At 44.2% G+C, this 19,574-nt stretch overlaps 1 protein-coding gene across 3 annotated transcripts in view; it reads left to right on the forward strand.

The window, feature by feature from the left end:
- The window catches only part of Fz2 (frizzled 2), a 76,343-nt gene that overhangs the window by 27,309 nt on the left and 29,460 nt on the right, over nt 1–19,574 (forward strand). Inside the window, exon 1 of one of the 3 annotated variants that reach the window (XM_071776647.1) lies at nt 16,413–17,139. The exons of the other annotated variants lie outside the window; for them this stretch is intronic. The gene's annotated coding sequence lies outside the window, so the exon portion shown is untranslated. Of the gene's footprint in view, nt 1–16,412; nt 17,140–19,574 lie in introns of those variants that run through there. 3 annotated transcript variants of the gene reach the window in all.

A 19,574-nucleotide genomic window follows, 5' to 3' on the forward strand; every position in this document is an offset into this window, starting at 1 on the left:
ATTAACCGGCAGTAATTGGTTGTCGTATAACGTTACCTCGCAATTCGCGGAATTCTCTAGGGAGGCCCGCGGGCGTATATACGTCAAACAGCAACGTCCGCCGTGTTATTTCAAATAGCAGACCAAACGTTCGGTGAACGCGTACTATCTATATCACTGCTTAAATCGCTTAATCTCGAAACAGAACGTGAAGAATACGGAATTCTTTCCTAAATGTTAGGTTCTGCGTAGTTTCAGATAGAAGTATTTATATTTATGTTAAGAACATGCCGTAGAGTGAGTTAGCACTTTTTCGAGAGGCACGAACAATAGCATACATTAGCATATAGTTGAGAGAGATGGGTTGGAAAAAATAACCATTGACTTTTTTTTACATATGCATTATTTATTTTGCGTATACTTTCGTTTTATAGATTATATGTATCATGCATATCTTACACAACTACATAGACCTATTTCTAGCAGGACATTAATCTTCATATAACTTGTCGCCCATTTATCTTCAGAAGTTTGATATGCGATTTAATTACCAAGCCAGTATAGCAAAGCCAATGCCGCAAAGAATCGCGCGGAAAGTTTATATTAATTTGGCGCTTAAAATACGCATGTAATTATTAACATACATGCAAATAATTCAATCTTAAGTACATAAATTTATGGAAGAAAACGAGAGGGAGGGAAAAAAGTCAACATTATTATTTTTCGAGGCACAACCCGTGCGTAAGTGTTACATTTCGCCAGTTAGTAAATTTACCGAGACTTCGAAGACGGCCGGTGTGACAGCTATGGAGTTAAAGCGTAATGAGTGTCACGGATTAAAGAGCCGCCTCCCAAAATTAATTGGCGTGCGACGTGCCTGCGCGGCCGGCGGCCGACAACCGGCCGACGTAGTAATTGGGAAGAGAAACGAGAGGGCCAATTGTGACCACCTGTTCTGTTATGGGTGCGCGTAAACGAAAGGGGCGCCTTAAAACACTTCGCGTACGCGTTTCACAATTCCCACCCATTAGCTCGCTTCAAAGCGTCCCGTCGAGTAACCACTCGAATAATCCCCAGGCAGGACCTTGAGCACCTTGCGAATACCTGCTGAAGTTTTCAGTACGGAGTCCGTTAACAATAATTAAATATCGAATGATATCAAGGATGTTAACAGCATTGGTATTGTATGTAAGGTTGCTCTCTTAGTGGATACTTTATAGTATTGTTCAGTTTATGGCAGACATTAAATTTGTTCTCGTCTGTTTTTTCTCTGCAGATTAAGATACTTTGTATAATTAGTATAATTAGTATAATTAGGTATAATGTTTGCCAGGTAAGAGAATAAAAGAATTACACGTTAAGTTCAGCCTATTTGGACAAAGACCTGCTCGCTTTAAAACTGAGAAGGAAAGAGAGAAAGTACAGTCATTATAGGTCGTTAGCCGCCTACGTACCTTACGCGTGAAATGAAAATTTACATAATATGCGTGCAAATTATTGTAGTGTTGCTCACAGGTAGACGACAGGTTGAAGGTTTCTTCACGCCACTCATCGGCTAAACCGGCAGTAGCCGGTCATTTATTTTATTCGTAGAATCGCGAGATATAAACGTTCACATGACGACGTTCATCATACACACCGCGATCCCGTGAGACGCGCAACTTTCACGAGTTCCCCTTTATATTAGAGAAATTAGGACTCGATCGTCTCTCTATCGGACGGCCCGTTAGTAGATTTTTTGTCTCGCGTGCGTCTCGAGGGGATAACGGCTCTCTCGAAAACTTAATAGCGAACGAGCCTTGTGAGGCCGTCAACTGTTTCCGAGGTGCCAACAAGCGACGGCTTACTCCTCCTCGTGAGTCTCTCGTTAAGCGACGCTTACTACGAGATACAAGAGGCGTAGGTAGGTAGAAACAAGGTGCTGTTTCCCAAGGTGCACGAGGCGCAAGATAAACATCGAAATTGGGACTGTGTCGAGCTGTTTTTCGAAGAGGTCCAGGTAGGAAATTCTCGAGACAATTTTTAACGACGACCACTACCGTCACCTACCGTCAAAATGCACCTAGCTAGCTGTGTTGTTGAGATGACGGTGCTTCTTCTCCTGGCAGTCTCAAGTATTGCTCCTTGTCCCGACATTCACTACCTACCTGTGACCATATTTTTTCGGTTTTACAATCACCGATGTTGCGGTCAGCACTCTCTTGTAATCAAAGGTTCGAGATATATGCTCTGTTCAAATTTAACAATTTTTCTTGAAAAATGTGAAGAAAGCTAGTCATTACAAGCCCATGCCTATATCGTACGATGAATCGAAGTAATGGTAGGTATTTCTGTAATCCCAGAAATCGGAGGCTATAGTTAACTTTTGTATAATATTAATTTATCATAAATCTCTTTCTGTTTGAGATTAATTGGTAGATAAAGATTAAGTCGTGAATCACCTTCCAAGGAGAGAATGTTAATAACGTCGATGAATTCAAGCATATCCTCGCCTTGAAAAATGTCACTGCCAGCAGCGAGAGATGATTACACAGTCAGAGGTTCCGTGGGAAGTTATAGAGCGAGATTACATCTTAATGCCTCCACAACGGGGGGAAACAAAGTTTATTTATCGCCATTGGTGCGCTCCGCTGTCTGTTTGTCATTACGCAGTAATGCACTTTTAATAACTCTCAAAGTTCTCTATTCTTCGTTAACAATTCCGCTTCAACAGTTTCGTCCGCCATTGTCATAACACGAGACGCGGGTGCTCGCTTTCCAGCGGATGCGAAGTGCAAAGTTATCAGCGTGGATGCGCACGGTCAGGCAACGACCGCCGTATCTGTCATTTCTTTCAGACCGGCGACGCGACCGACATATCATATGTCGCGTCCGTTTTTCGCTCGCATATATCTTCCGCGACGCTTACAACCTTCTTGCCTGAGTATCCAGCCCGTGGCGAGTGTCCCGTTTCACGAAACTGACCGGCAACCAAAATGGTAATAGGATCTACCGCGGCAAGTAGTCGGAAATCTCTCCGTATAGATGGAACAACGAGGGAATATTCGAACGTTGCGTTCTTATCCCTATATAAAACAAAACCATCCGCGCTAATGACACCGATAAATCCCGCGCTATACCGACGTCTTCGGGGGCATCGCTGGTCGGGGGGTCACCCGGGTATTCGCGGCGAGAAAGTAACGGCGAGGAGATTTACAATGAGAACCGCTGCGATATCGCTTGTCATAAGTCACTCAGCGTGTGGCGTACAGCGAACACGGGCCCGTAGGATCTCTACAGGCCCGTTCTCGACTCCTTCTCTTTCATTCTATTTTCCTTAGTCCCTCTTCTCGCGTTCCCCCCATCGATCTGCGATTCTTTTTTTTTTATCGGCCGTCCCTCTTCCGATCCGCCTGCCTCTCCTTCTTCGTCGCACTCGCACCCGTTCTCTCGTTATACATTCAACCAGTTGATCCTACGAGCGCTTTACGGACAACTCCCAGCGGACCACGTCCAGGACATTGCGCGTTCTCTGCCCCGCTGGGCACCCCATCGCCGTCTCGCGCGAGTTGTTCATCCCGCACGCTAATCCAGTCGCGCCATCGAATTCGGTGCCACGGCGCGATTTGGTTTAGTCGTTAAGCGAGACAAGTAGAGAAAACGCCGGTAATTCATTTTATGATCTACACTCAGATAAATCCCAAGCAAAAGGAGAGGTAAGGAGAGGAAGATGATTCAAGATATTATTTATTACGTGCCTCGACACACAAATCACATGACACGAGTCACCACTACATACATGAAGTTTTCGATGTAAAAACATTTACTACAAACTTTCAATTAAAATACAGCTAACTCATTGCCTATAATGGAATTAAAATAGTAGTTTCAAATAAGACAAATTGACTAAAGCAACATCATGTAATAATAAATAAATAAAAGAAACTTTTTTTGGATATGATCCTTTGCATAAAAAGAAAAAAAGCGATTTATCTCGCATATGTTTCTATTTCACTTTTAAACATTATATAAATGATTATTTGCGACTTCTAAAATATAATCCGTCTCAATGTTCCATATTGAACAAGAAAACATGTTAATTATTTTATATATTATCAATAATCACGAATAACAGCTAGAATTTTGTCGACACGGATCATTTGCGACAAATAACATAACAAAAAAAACGAAGATTTATAACAGTCATAAAACCAAGCGAAGAGAACTCCAGGAGGTACTCTGCTTGGGTATACGTCCCGGGTTTCCGATTTCGAGATTTTTTTCTCCACGCGAGAATCCAACGCGCTATACCTGGAGGAGGAGAGGAAATTTCTCGCGCTGCGAGTCCGATGTGTGTGACAGCGCGCGGTGTCGTGTAACAGTTTATTCCGAGTCTCGAATTTCCCGGTGATACTTAATCGATTCCCCTAACGCGAATAAGAAAAATTTCGTGCGGACACCTGGAAGTTAATCTAAGTTTCGAATTTCGAGGATATTTTCCCGGGGCGATCCGATCGCAGGAACGCGTTTCGCCGCGTCGATATCTTCGACACGAGAAGATACTCGCTGCACAATCGCTCGCGCGCGAGTACCGTTCAGAAATAGCATTCAGGCATCTGGCGCGTTGCTTTGAGATAGCCGTGGAATTGATTCCGCGGGCCACTGGCAAAATATACACGAGGAAGAAGGTCGTGAATTATGAAATTCTCGCGTGGTTGAAAACGCTAAATATGCAATTCATCTTTTCGAGATTGTATGTATCTTCGGGAATTTACAGGCGGCGTGACTTGTTCCAGACCGATGTGTAAATCCATATCTTCCGATCGAATTTTCTTTTTCTTTCGGCGTCCAATTTATATGTGGCACGACGCGTTCTTACTTACACGATTGTTTTTACGCCTCGTGAATATGAAACGTTCCGTCGTACACATTTCTTCTTCGTGCGTTCGCTCTTTCTCCCCCTCTTTCTGCAATTCTCTCGTTCTCTCCGCCAGGCCCAGTACTCGCTTCCGCTTGCCACCCGAAGTCGAGTCGGCATGACGATCATCCACGAGACGAGAAACGAAAGAAAGTGGCAGGGGAACGGGGACGGGGGCAGTTAGAGAGAAGGAGAGAGAGAAAACAACATAATGTCTATTCATCGCCGATCGAAGATGAACGTTCTTTCTAAGAGCCTGCTAGCGTAGCACGCATTTGAATATGAAAATATGCCACGAATTAAAATAACACTGAGCTACGGAGCGCAATCTTAAATAATTCATGGGATTTTTCACTTCACCGCAATATATGCCCAACATATAACGATGATCCCGATGCCAAAGCGATCCCGCCGAAGAATATCATGGGAGTCAGCTGTTTTTGGTCCGCACAAAGAAAGTTTTGAGTTTACTGCAGATGGGAAAGAGAACCTTTCTCAATTGCGTTATATCCTCTCGAAGATAAGTTTTAAATTACAATTTCCTAGACGCAATATTCTTTAGCGTATCACGACTCAAAAGAATCAAAAGTACAAAGTTGATATGCATTATCATTCGTGAAAGTTCAAGATGTTATCAGCAAAAAAAAACATTTGCGAAAGTTCAAGACGTTATCAGCAAAAAAAGTGCTGTTCTCGCATGATTATTGTTCCATATTGCGGTCATCAGGCATCAAAAGCTATTAATACGACCAGCACAAAAAGGCGTTATGTAATATACTGAATCAGGTCATGCACAAACGATCCGACGTCAAAGTGATTTTTCGTTTTTAAACATAATTGAATGAGATTTTCTATTACTTTTGTATTTATAACTGCATTATTATCATCAAAGCGTTATTCAACACTTCGAGATAAATTCTCTTAATTGTAAGCTCAATAAGTTAGTTAAACATAAGAGATTAAGATTTGTAAGGTGAGATATAAAGTATAAATAAAAAAAATACAATACAAATGATTATAAAATGCAAATGTATTTTAATATAAAAAGTCGAAACTTTACATGAATACAACTAGACAAAATATTGTGCACAGAAAATCATTTAGCGTCATTTTAGCTTATTGTTAGAGGTGGTACATTAAAAAGATTTTCTGTAAAAGTTAAGAACAGTGAGACAAAGCGTCAGCGACAATTTATTTTATGTCCATTGTCTGTTCTATTTGCATTGCTATTCATTTTATATATATTAACACGTTATACATAATATTCTTAGAAGTGTTCTTGAAACTGGAACAACAGATTTAAAGTTTTAAAAGTTAATGTTTTTTTTTATGAGAAAAGGCTATAAATTTCTGAGAAAATTTTTTACTCAGTATCGACGAAGCGTATTGTGCTTGCGTACCTCTTTGGGTTCGAAATTTATGGTTTATAGGTGTTTAAAGTTCATCGGGGAATATCCTACTAGGTCATAAATAAAGGATTCAGTTTGCGGGCAGGGGTACAAGGGCACCACGCAGCAGTGCAATTAAGGCAACTTACCGAGACGGCAAATGCGATTTGGACTGACTTACTAACTTTTCCACGCTGGAAAGAAAACTTTCGACTGTAATCTCAGGATTTATGAACGCTCGCGCGAGCATGCCGTAAGATGCCGTTAGTTTTCACCCTAATCTATAGCCGAGCATACATTATACATTATCTCGCGCGCCATTATTTTGCAATTTCGAGATCGGACGTTGCTACACAAATTCTGTAACAATCAATTATCTTACATGCATACCCCTCTATGCATACTTATTAAAGTCACAATATTACATTAGCTCTTTGAGCGAGACTTTCTTTACGGTCGGCAGTGGAGTGTGTCACATATCTTCTCGCCTTATCGTTATTTATCTGACAATGAGTTCAACCAATGTTCAGGTAAATAGGACCACCATGCAGTCTATACACAATGACACAGGGATGTCTTTATGTTCGATTGTCGTGAGGGGCTCTCGGAGATAGTCGTGTAGCGGTTCGAATCTTTTTTTCCGGGACTACTGTAGTTACGCGGCGATAGATAAGGCGGTTTATCTTTGTCGTGGAATATCATACCGGATAGTGTTGCAATACACTCTTATCCACCATGCTCGTGCAAAACAGGCTCTTTTTTGCGATCGTTTTTTTGCGTGTCGCTTTTCGGTAAGTAAGTCACTTTCCGGCCATATTTTTTGTCTTTAGAACAACTACAGAAAAAATTGACCTTCTTTGCTTTCTAAAACCCTTTCTTTTCACCCTGAGATTCTAAGATTCCTTTATTCACTCACGTAGCATTTGTGAGCATTGTGACGAGCACTTGAAAAAAAACCTGGGTAATATAATTAGTAATGTCACCAGTAAAAATATAATAATTTCAATTTCATCACTGAAATAAATATTGTATAATAAAAAGTATTATTTAAAGCCGAGTGTGAAAGTTCTCAAGTTAAAGCTAAGCTGTGATTATTTTATAATACTGGGACATCGATATATTTTACTTATAACAGGTTTTAACCGCTTAGGCGGATTATATCTTATATATAACTTCAGTATATATAAGCTTCTAATTTATTTCAAGTGGACTTTATACGAGTAGGAACTTGATTTAGAATTGAATTATCGGAATACCTTCGCCGAAGAAAGCCGGCGCTTAAATGGATATAGAGAAAGCAGTAGATACCGGCGGCGGGTGCGGTCATCCAGCACTCAAAAACGTACACGTCACGTAACAGAATTTTCGTTTTACGCGCTACATTTTCCACACGTTCGCGCTTTTAATGGTCCGTTTTGACGCGTAAAAAAAATTGCAGCGGCATAAAAACGGCCGACGGTGAGCGGGCGAAAATTAATTGCGAGCGGCAGGCAGGCTCGGCCGCGCTCGCGCGCGCGCGGCGGGAGAGAGACGTCTCGAAAGATTACACTGTATCCGTCCCTGCACTGGTGTCTGATGCGGATACCATGTAGCGGTGGTGTGTAGTTACCAGCGAATCGACGCGTTTCTCTGATAAATATATATACGCGCGTTTACACGCCGAGGGCGGAGAGGCATATGTAGCGCGCGGTTATACGATGAGAGCCGACACGTCGGTAAATTTCAGCGTGATCACTGGTCACAGGTCTCACGACAAACGAAAGGGGCTTGGCTGCATACCGTAATATTCTGTCGAATTTACGGGGCGCCGTCCTTTACGGCTTTATTACAGAACTCGCGCGGCGCGCGAGTAAGCCACGAGTATGTACATATGTATTGTACGTACCTCTCTGATGTGGGAATGCGAATTTCCTCTTCTCTCTCTTACCTCGATTCGTCTCGTCGATTATCGAGAAACCGAGCGCAATGCACTGTCGCGAAACGGCATACGAAGGATCCTCTCGTCGTGCGACTCTACGACGCGTTCGGATCGTTCCCTCGATCGTATAAAGTCGATATCGTTAACTTTTACCGCATTGTGTGTCACGCGCGGCATGCGGTAATTTTTTTACAGTTTTCGTTACGGATTTTACTGACCCATTGTTTAACAAATGTAACGGTACGCGATCCGAGAGCTTGACATAAATAATCCGTGTAGGTTCAAGTTTTACTGCCTTTACACTAAAAATATAACGCTATTGTATGCACCGGAAAAACGTTTTTTTTTTTCCTCAAACATTAAAAAATCTATCACACTCTATACAACTTATTATAAAATTATTTATAATTTTAAAGCAGAGCTATTAAATTATTGAAATATCAATTAAATTTGAATATGCATTCACCGACGTCATTAGACGTCATGCAATTATGTTAAATAAATGTAGTTACGCTCGATATAAACTTTGATTTATGAGTCATAATGGGTCCTCGTTATCTGTCGCTGATGGCTCGTCGTCGCGAGAGGCAGCTAGGCCATGTAAAGAAACTAATCGGCACGATACAATTTTCCCCCATAAGAAATTATGGATAGAATGTAATTAATTTCGCTCGCGACTGTTATCGTTAAATTCTTTAATTAACTGGCGACATGCGGCCAAAACGACACTCATGATAGCCGCGTGTAACCGCTGCATACTAATAAAAACACCTCGTCATTTGATGAACCTCGAGTCACGTATACGATTGGTGCGTCGTCGATTTGATTGACAAACCAAGTTTATATTACGCGTTCCTCGCGCAAGATAGAAATTTACATTCTTTATCGCGTCGTATCGATGAAAGAGAACTGCCGTCGTCACGGATATTATTTGTGGAAAAAGGCTGAATGACTAGGTGCGCTGCGAACCGGTGTAACGAGTACTCGCTGTCACGTCACTCGGTTCGGGGGCAATAGAATATATAACTTTACATGAAAATAGGGGGCGAATTAAGGGCCTCATCCGTGCGTCTATAATTTTACGTCGTAGAAGGACCCACCACGATCTCGAGAGTCGCATCCATTGAAGCTGATGGAGAGAGTGGCCGTGCCACTGGAGTGCCGTTGAAATATATTTTAAATGTCGAACGAAAGTTTTGCCATGTGCCTCGATTCCCAAGGAACCGAAGAGATACTGAAAACACTTTAATCTTCGCAAAACAGAGAAGACTTCTTGTTTCACATCTTTGAAAACCGGATCAGAGGTTTGTATTCCGTCGCCAGATAACGATGCGAGTCGCACTTTTTTCAAACGCCCGAAACAGTTTGCTGTCTTATTTGTAGCATGCGAAAAATATACCGAGGAAAGAAACATGCAATTTAAAATGCAAACTCCGCAAGTAAATTACGAAGATGTTTCGTACATACAAAAATATAAATAAGGAAGTAAGAAAAAAATATACAGAAATATTGATAAAATAGATAAAAGAAAAAAGTGTTTATAGCACTAAGGATATAAAGAAATTAAATACAATCTACTTATCGTCAGTCAATTTTATTGCGTAGAAAATAATATAACTGATTCATAGATTTTCCGTAGTCGTACAATTTTTCCCTTAGACATTTATTATTTACGCCTATGCGTGTCTTATCCTCTACGACCGAATCGTCGCCACAAGAATTGTTAATTAGACCTTTGTCCTCGAATCGATACAAGCCCAAGGTGGGAAGGGATTCGAGCGCAGCCTAGTAACACAGATGATAGAATCCGATAGCGCCATAATGGATCACGTAGATACAATCGAGATCCTGTATTTTCGCGACCACTGGCACAGTGGTCTGCTCCATGGTCGAACTGTTATACGTTTCGGTAAGATACATCGATCGGCGGCGGGCGAATTCACGTCCCACGAGGCTCGTTAGGAGGACACGATCACGCGCACCACCGGTGCCCCCGGTGCGCGACGAGGACAGAGAATTATCGGGGGGAACGGCAAGAAATCCGACTCTCCGTAGGCGGCTTTATAATGCTAAGACGTCGCCAGCGTCGCCTACCTGTGCTGTGGCACTTATTAAATCTCGCTCTGGCATCTTCGCCGTACCTTTCATCTCGGGTTACTTGCTCGCCGGTGTTCGCTCGCGCGCTAACCGCGCTGCCTACGCCTTGAACGTCAAGACTTCGTCGCGAGATTTGTAGGAATCAACGTCTTTTATTCTCGGGGCCGCGTGAGCGCCGTTTCCGAACGTTTCGTTTCATCGTCGAATATTCACCGAGGTCGTTTTAGCCTTGTATCTCCGTCGACAGCTGCGCGAATGCTTACGTTTGTCCTCTTTTATCGCGTGTGACATACACGATAACGCAGCTGTATATGTATATGCGAGCAAACGCATAAATCAAACGAAGAGTGTGCTCTTCACATCAGAAAAATCGGAAAAGCGGAAGGGTGTACCGGCTCGTCAGGAAATGTGTTATTAGAGATTTTTCATTGAAAACTTTGCTTGACAGTTTTCTCGTGGGTGCATTTTATGCAACAGTGTAATGTTTAAATTTGCACGCTATACGTATAAAACGTAAAAGCGAACGCGCATAAAGTATTCAAAATGTGCAGATGAAAAAGATTTTCGAAACAATTGTTTTGTAAAGGCTCCAATCTGTATTTAGACATTTACAATTATTAAAAATAGAGAAAAATAAATTATTTTCTGTATGAAATTGAAATAACGATAGCTTCAAATTCTTTCATATGTGAATAAATACACTTAATCTCCCATATAAAAGAATATTTTTAATAATCGTGAAAAGCTCAAATGTACGATTAGAAATCAAACATGTATAACGATAGAGCACAGAGCCGCAACAAGGTGTTTGCATTAAATTATTTTTGATTACCAATATTATCAATTCTAATAAAAATAAAGCAACAATAAAAAAATATCTACAACGAAAAAAATATTTTATGTGTTATTTATTTTATTAATTCAGTCTTTTAATAACGTTTGTAACCGAAGCGATATAAAACCGCAATTCAATGCCGGCTCCGATTGTTCGGAAAGATGTGTGAGCCCGATCGACTAGGGCGGGCCGGTCTTTTTACGGTTGTTTGCAAACTTCTGCCGAGCATACTGTACGCAGGGGCGATTGCGCGCTTTCCAGAAGTGTATAATAGGACGGAAGTTGTCTGGAAGCCCGAAGCCGAAAAAGTCGTGGCTACATCTTCGAGTGAAGGACTATGTGAGAGACTTGCGTCTTGAAAACGGCCTACAGACCCCCGGAGTGCTCGTGTAGTATATCGCTCGGGTAGTATCCTTCATCGTCCTTCCATTTCCAACGCGGCCGACCTGCAGGCAAGGAACGAAACGTCACTTGACTCCCTAATATTAATCTGTGAGCGATGGCACTCACAAAAAGAAACGTCTCTACCTAACATACGTATGATGAGGGTTCCTCAATGAGGGAGTCTCGTCTCTTGTTTGAGGGGGAGGGGGAAGCACTTAATTTATATTAATTTTATTCTCTCCACTTAAAACGGGGAACGTAGATTTAACAGGACTATATTTTTTTTTATAATGGACGCGTATTTGCTTATATGCATTTTGATTGACATGCTATAGCGTAGAAAATGGCTCTATGATCTACTTACACCGATATTTATAAATAGCTGCACGAAAAATTATAAAAATCGAAATTACTGTAGGAAATGTCTTCTCAGAAATTACTCGCGAGATTCACTTAAGCGGTGTATAATCAATTTCTCTTGGACATGTTTACAAGACTCGGATGAGCCGAGACTAAATCATACGGTCAAAGCGTGACGCATTATTATGAGAACCTCGAAAGCGCGGGAGTGCACCTGGAATTGGGTGCAGTGTTCGCGTTGATACAACGGGGCGTTATCTACGGGCCCTGACCACCCGACCCTACCGGTAAGCGCGACGCATTATGTTAGCGCATACCACATGTGATGATAGGTGACAGGAAGTCGTAATCTACCCCCTTGCTATCTTCCGGCAAAACCGACGATTGTTTACATCGTGAGATTTTTAAACAAGCTCCTAAGTAATTTATTCACGCCCCCTTCGTCATTATATGTGCTCCGGAGTTCGGCCTCGAACGATTCACACGATAAACAGTAAACGCAGCGCAGCATGCATCGCGTGTCGACTCGCGCGATCGACCGCGTGAGACAATACTTGGGTCGGTCGTGGAGGGAAATTCGGGTGATTCGTGCTCCCTTCCCATCTCAAAGAAAGAGAGCCTCGGAGACGATTCACTCGAGAGTGAACCGGGTGCGAAAGCCGCGCCCCGCATCTATAAGCTAATTTTACGTTGAATAAAAACGCGTAATACCTCTGAAAGGGAAATCCATTTAACGTTCGCTCCGGTTTCTCAAGATAAATTGCTTTTCGAGCGGGCGGGGGATGCCTTTCTAAAGCGACATCGCTCGAAGTTCGGGGGGGTGAACGGAGTTCCTTTGCGAAAGACCCGACGAGACCTCCCTCGAGAATCCCCCTGTTTTGGCTTCGCCGGCTGGGCTGGTGGACGCCGAGCGTAACTGTCAACCGTGACCCAACAATGAGCGCGGGCGCGGGTGCGGGTACGGAACGCGGTATATAACGTAGCCGAAAATCCACAGGGGGCGAATATCTCAACGTAGACTTCAATATGTGTCGGGAACCGTTTCCGCGTCTCTATGTCTCCCTCGTCTCTATGCGTCTCGACGGTATTGACTATCCGCACTCCTCCGGAAAACTTCGTCTTGTCAAACATTGTACATACAACACTGTCTCTACCTAGGAAACGTCTAGGAAACATTCGCTCAGATTTAGTGGAAACGGCAGTATCGATACTTTCTTTATCGAATTTCTTTATCAAACTTTTCGAAGTAGCAATATCGAGTATCTCTTGTATTATAAAAGGAAAAAATTTATGAAAAAATTACTTTACCTAGAGTACGTTTTGTTATTGAGGAGAATATATTTAACAAAGATGAAATATGATGGCAATACGCTGTTTTACTCTATTTATAATTTTCCTTATAACAATGGAAAGATTAAAATATGACAGATATATGAAGGCAATAAATTGAAAGAATAAATAGATTCGCATAAATGTTATCGTTTGGACTACGCGACTCTGCTTATCATCTTATTGTTAAAGAAATTACCACCGCGCTCTGTAAATCACTCTCGCAAATAAGCGCGTTCTGATAAATCACGTCAGCAAAACAGTCTATTATATATTATAGGTCGCAGCGGTTCTCTCACAACGCGACTAGTGATTTAAAGGGATTTTTAACCATATGCGTTAAATCATCGCTACATTAGAAATAAATCCGTCGCATCTTACGCCATTCGTTGCACCTTGCGGACGATCATACACTAAAAATGCAACCCGTTGTGAAATTAGATCTAAGCTGCTGCGACCGCAAACTCGCGAAGAGGAATTCGCGCAGCCTCGAATCGCCATTCCTCTTTTGACCTTTAAACTCCCGTCGAGCCATTTCCCCTCCCTCATTCTTACCCTTTCGATCCGATTACCGGCCGAGAGATTGCAACGGACCACCTGGCTCGTACGGGGAATTACATTCGCCGCCCGGTCCGGCCGAGAGTAGCGTCTAGACTCTCTGCGTCTGAGGCCTCGCGAAATGGTAATCGGAACCTGTCCCGAACCGATCGTCGTCGCTGTTCCTTTGCGAGACGTCGAGATGCAGACGCGCGGACGCCGACGGCGAAATCGCCAAAACCTTCCCCCCTGTCATTTTCTCATCCACCCAATGCAACAGGGAAAAGCCCCGTGGCCCTGAAGGCCTTGTGTTCCCTCGCAGTCCGTCGCGACTATCGGCCACTACGAGGATATTACTGTCACCCGAAAGGAAAAACTGACGACATCGGTACGGAAAAACCTATTACGTACTTGCGAGAAGCATATTCATAGTGACGTTTGTGCGCGAGCGAAGAAAGGTTTCCGAGGGATTGACGTCGGATCGCGATACGATATGGAATTCGTTTGACATTGAGAGCGTCGGAACGAATGTTTAGCATGAATGAATCCATGAGAGACTATTGCTATTGGCATATGCAAGATATGCTATCGCGCGCCAATATGCGCAGCTTCGTTTCTTCGACGTGTTTGGAACCGATTTTTATGTAGGAAACGGTTTGACTCTGTCCATAACTCTGGTTCAATTACTTTTTCTACATTATATTCCTTCTGAATTAAGTTTCGACTAAAATCGAAGCCACCCTGTTAAATTCGTAGAGTCTAATTATACTCAATTTTAGTCATTTAGATCGCTACTGCTCCAACTCAACATGACGTTAATGTAAATAAAAGAATGTTAATTTAACTAAACCAATGGAGTTAAAATAATACTGTTTTGTATTAAAATAATAGATTTCGGTACACATGATAGTTAAAAATAACAAAATGTTATTTAACTCGAGATATTGGTTTAAATTTCGTCCCTTAATATTGAACAGGGGTACACTCAAAATAAAGCAGCATATAAAGTTTTGTCCATCTTTATAATTGGGTACTCTTGTCTTATCATACCATCATCCACATTGTGGCTACCTCGCATAAAAATAAAAACCTCGGAACACATACATTACAAAATTCGGAGTTACAGAAGATCCGGCGTGCAATATAATATTCGGCTTCTCGCATATTGCGTACGAGTTTACGGCCGTAATAAACATGCCAGTTCCCAGGCCTTTTTTTTCTCTTTTGACACACATAAACGACACCTCTCGCACGCCTAATTTTTCGCACGCGTGTCTGCCATGAACGTCCATACCGTGGGCGCAACAACGTGACGTTCGCTAAAGCGCATAAAATTCGGTGGCAGACAGTTATGCGATATTCTCTCTCTCTCTCTCTCTCTCTCTCCCTTCCCCCCTTTCTCTTTTTCTTTCCGCGCAATGATGCTGGACGGCTCCATTTTACATCGGCGTCACTCTTGGACGCGATAACGAACGGAATGGTGAGCAGTCAGGCAGAAAAAACGAAGGCCGACGGTATTTTTAGCCGGAATCCCGCGACAAAAAGCTTGTCGCGGCGTTTAAGCGGCTTCATATCTCGCAGGTGTTCTGGACGACGACGACGACGACGATGGTGTTACTTATTAATTCGTCTCTCTCGGTACAGTCGACCGTTTTAATCATGCCTTTATTGGCGAAGTCCGCCATCCATGCGGCGACGAATCCGTTCGCGGGTATCATTCGCCAACAAGCGGACACGCGAATTGGAAAGTTTATCGCGTCGACCCGCGCACGCGGACGGACCCGGGCCCGGGATCGTCGAACTCGCCCGCCTCATGTCCTCGAGCCCCGATCTCGATACGAGGAGGTAGGTAGAGGCTCTTCCTCGGAACCGGTCGTGACCGTACCTACGCGAGACGTCGTTAATACCGCGCGAGAGCGAATCCACCTACGAGCCGAGGAGATGACCGCGTCTCGCCGCTCGTAACCAGCCCAAAAAGAAAGCAGTAAGTCGCTCAGCTTGGAAGGAAAACGAGAGAAAGAGAGAGAGGGAGAGGGAGAGAAGAAAGAAGAGAATCGTGGACCGATAATAAATGGTCGTGAATCCCGAAGACCCGGAGCAGAAAGGGAGGCAGAGAGAGAAAGAGAGAGAGAGAGAAGGGAAGAGGGATCCTGCCGACCGTCTCTCGTTATCCACGCCACACGGCGTCCAGAGCCGTGTGTGTGACATCATCGCGCGCGCGTGTGGTGTGTGGCCCCGGCGATACACCGGAGGGGGATGGATGCATCGCGCGTTCCGCATCGTGTGCACGCGCTCGTGTGTATGTGTGTGCGTGGCACACAGGTGTGCATTGTGCAGCGTGCACCACACGCCGGAGGTGCGCGACTCCTCACGAGTATGCACGTATCCACACACACGCGCGCGCGCGCGTGCATAGTTAAACAGAGTCGAGTCGTGGCTGCAGCAGCGGCAAGCAGCGTCCGAGGGACGAGAGAGATACATAACGCTGCACGGTTCGCTAGCATATACCGTACCAGCAGAAAGCCGCTGGTAGGGGGAAACCGAGGGGCCGGTAGCCGCGGCCGAGAACCGGCGGAAACGCCCGAGAGCTCCAGCCGCCGCCGCTCGTTCTTTCTTTCTCTCTCTCTCTCTCTCCTTCCCGCCGCGGCCGGCAGCAATCGCTCCGCCTTCGTCGTCGACTCCGTAGTCCGTAGCCTCTCTCGCGTTCGTGACGTTCGTGTCTCTTCGCTCGGGTTCGCGTCGCGGTCGCCTCGTCGGAGCTCGGGGCTCGGAGTGCTCGGACAGCTCGGACTGCTCGGAGTCAGTGAGTCCGTGTTCGTCGTCGTGGTAGGATCGCGCGCGCCACGTTTCCTCCGGCCGCGCGTTCCTCTTTCTCCCGTCGCGCTCTCGGTCATTCCGTGGAGCGAGCGAGCGAGCGCGCGCGCGCTGCCGCCGCCTGCTCCAGCGTGTGTAACAAAATATTTGGAGAAACCGTCCGTTGTGCCCTGCCTGTGCGTAAAGCCGCGATTCGGAGTACGCATACCAGCGCGCCCGTCGCGCACCGCGCATCGCGCCACGTTCCCCATGTGCGCGCGCGCGCACGCGGACGTAACTAACCGCCGCCTGATGTTTACGATTCTGATTTAGTGTTTGTCGATCGTTCGCGTATCGCGCGCGCCTCTGTTCACGGGCAGCCGTGGCAAGTGACTGTCGACGTCGAACTGGGTTTATCATCGTATATACCCCGGGACCCCGGCGTGTATATTAGAATCGTGCGCGCCGGCCGGTGCGTTTTTATCAGGACGCACGAGGGAGACAATGGATTAATTCTCGCCGGGGCGCGAGAGCGGCTACCAGGCGCGGCGGCTGCGACTGGCATTCGGTTAGAAGCGGAGCGGAGCGGAGCAGCACAGCGGGAGTACCGCGATAAATCAAGGTGAGAATCCGGCTTTGTTTTCGAGAAGGGTTGCTCGATAGTCGCCGCCGCCGCTGCCGCGGTCTCTCATTGACCAGCCTCACCGGCGCGGCCCGCCGAACCCTTTCGCATCCTCCTCTTTCTTCCTCCCGGGTCCGTCCCGCTCGGACGAGACTTTCTCCTCCCCCCCTTGACTCTTTTCCGTTTCTCTTCACTCGGCCCTCGGGTCCCTCGGCGAATGCTGCAAACGAGCATTCAACGAGCGCGTAGCATATATTCCGGCCTTCTGTCCCGTCCTCGTCGCCTCCACGTTGCCCGCACGCTGCTCCTCGCGCAAAAGCGGAGGCACCAGGGACCCGAGGGAGCGAGAGAGAGAGAGAGAAAGAGAAAAAGAGAGACGCGACGCGTCGTTTCTCCGGATTCGGCTCGGACGGATCTTGATTGCGGCTCTCTGCTGCTCTCTGCTCTCTACCGCTGACGCCGCGCCGCCACCGCTGTGTGTCCCTATGCAAATCCACGCCGCACCGGCGGAAAGTCGTCACAGTTGAAAGCCGTGCGTAGAAGGATCTCTGTCCCATTAAATATAAGCTCTCTCTCTCCCAGCTCCCTTCGCGAAACGGGAACCGCGGCGCGGCCCGAGTTCGATAACCTTCACTCGACAGATAAATTGTGAAAAATTGAGCGATCCGCCGCTATTTCGAACGTGACGTGAAAAATTGATGATCGGCGAATGTTTCGCGCGCTTGGCTATCGGCAGCCAACGGAGGAGTTAGACAGATTGCAATAAAGTGGCTGTGTTGAGAGTCAGCTGGACCGTTTTGAGAAAGTACAGGGCCCTCTTATAGAGGAAAAGTGAAACTGGATAATCCCTGACAGAAATACAAACGTCCTGATGCTCCCTTTCCGAGTCCCTTTCGTGATATGTCATCTGTTCTTTTTCGGAAGAACTTCGTGAACTGGTGAACACTGATGCAAAATAAGTGAATAAGTTAAAGTAGAACAAAATGTGTTTGTCTCACTCTAAGTTATTATACATAGAGTGCACCAGTTCAGGAAGTTCTTCGAAAAAAGGACAAAGCTGAGGTTTAACTGGTAATCACACGGAGCGGATATTTCAAAGCTAAAATTTCTCAACACGCTCACGAATTAGAATAAATTCGCAGACAGGATGCGCGACGATTCGCGGCTAGACGCGTTATGATTTATCGGATATGTACACACCGGGAGTGCTTAATACAGTGCAATCATTGTTATCCCGCGGGATGGCGGATGCTTATTTGCTTAATATCCCGGCTGATTGTACGAATCTGCTGCGCTTTCTGCGCCTCGGAGTCCACATAGAAGTTCGTATTAGCAAAACGCATACAGTGCGTGGCACACGCGATAATATATCACGTGCAGGAAACGCGATGCATTAAAGAGAACCTAGATATCAGCGTATTTCACAATTAAATGTGATACATAATGAAACACGCTGTAAAATATTAAATGATGAAATTTAAACCAACACCTTGAGGTACATACATAACATTGTATTATTTTTATCTATCATGTGTATCGAAATTTATTATTTTAAAAATAGTATTACTTTAACTCCATTGGTTTAGTTAAATTAACATTGTTTTAATTAAATTAACGGACATGTTGAGTAGAAGCGATTGACGACCTATAGGAATGATTTAAAAATGACTCAAATTGTGATGAGTATAATTTAACACTATGAATTTAACAGTGTATAAATTATCGTGTATTATCATGCGATTTCACCAGTTTGCTACAAACTTTCGAAATATAATTCTTGAATTTTAAAAAGCTGAGAAGAATCTTTTAACGCATTGTCAGCCTAGTGAGTTTTGTATATCTTGTCACAATAAAATTTTCATTGTCGTTAGCATACGCTAGCAGATCCTAACGTTAATAATAGGGGGAGTTCGGCAAAATTATTAGGTTTGATATTTTTCTTACTATCGTGCCTAGCTTTTACTCCAGGATCAACAACGAGGATGTTGTGAGACTCCTGCTTTAATACTTAATGCATTTGTTCCTTGATTTTTAAAACAAAAAATCCAGCAAAACTAATTTTTCTTACTTGGAAGGGGAGGGATTTAATTCCAAATTCCCTCCTCCCTATATAGAATCCGCCAATGTTATATATTGTATAATTAATTAAAAGCATATGTGTAATATGATTAAAAGTAGATATTATTAATTGCTTTTTTACTTTACTAGACACTACAGACGCGCGCTTCGCGCGCTCTATTTAGCTTTAACATTATGCTATTACTATTACATTATTAACTCCTTGATACACACAACTGTCAAAATATACAATGACAGCTGCAAATGAAGTAAGCGCAGCAAGAGAACCAATCAACATCGCGGAAAAGCGACAACAATAAACTTCACATCTCCTTTTTAGAAGAGGATTATCTATATATTCCGCATTCATTATTCAA

This window comes from Temnothorax longispinosus, chromosome 4 (assembly GCF_030848805.1).
Source record: "Temnothorax longispinosus isolate EJ_2023e chromosome 4, Tlon_JGU_v1, whole genome shotgun sequence".
In the NCBI taxonomy this organism is placed as follows: Eukaryota; Metazoa; Arthropoda; class Insecta; order Hymenoptera; family Formicidae; genus Temnothorax; species Temnothorax longispinosus.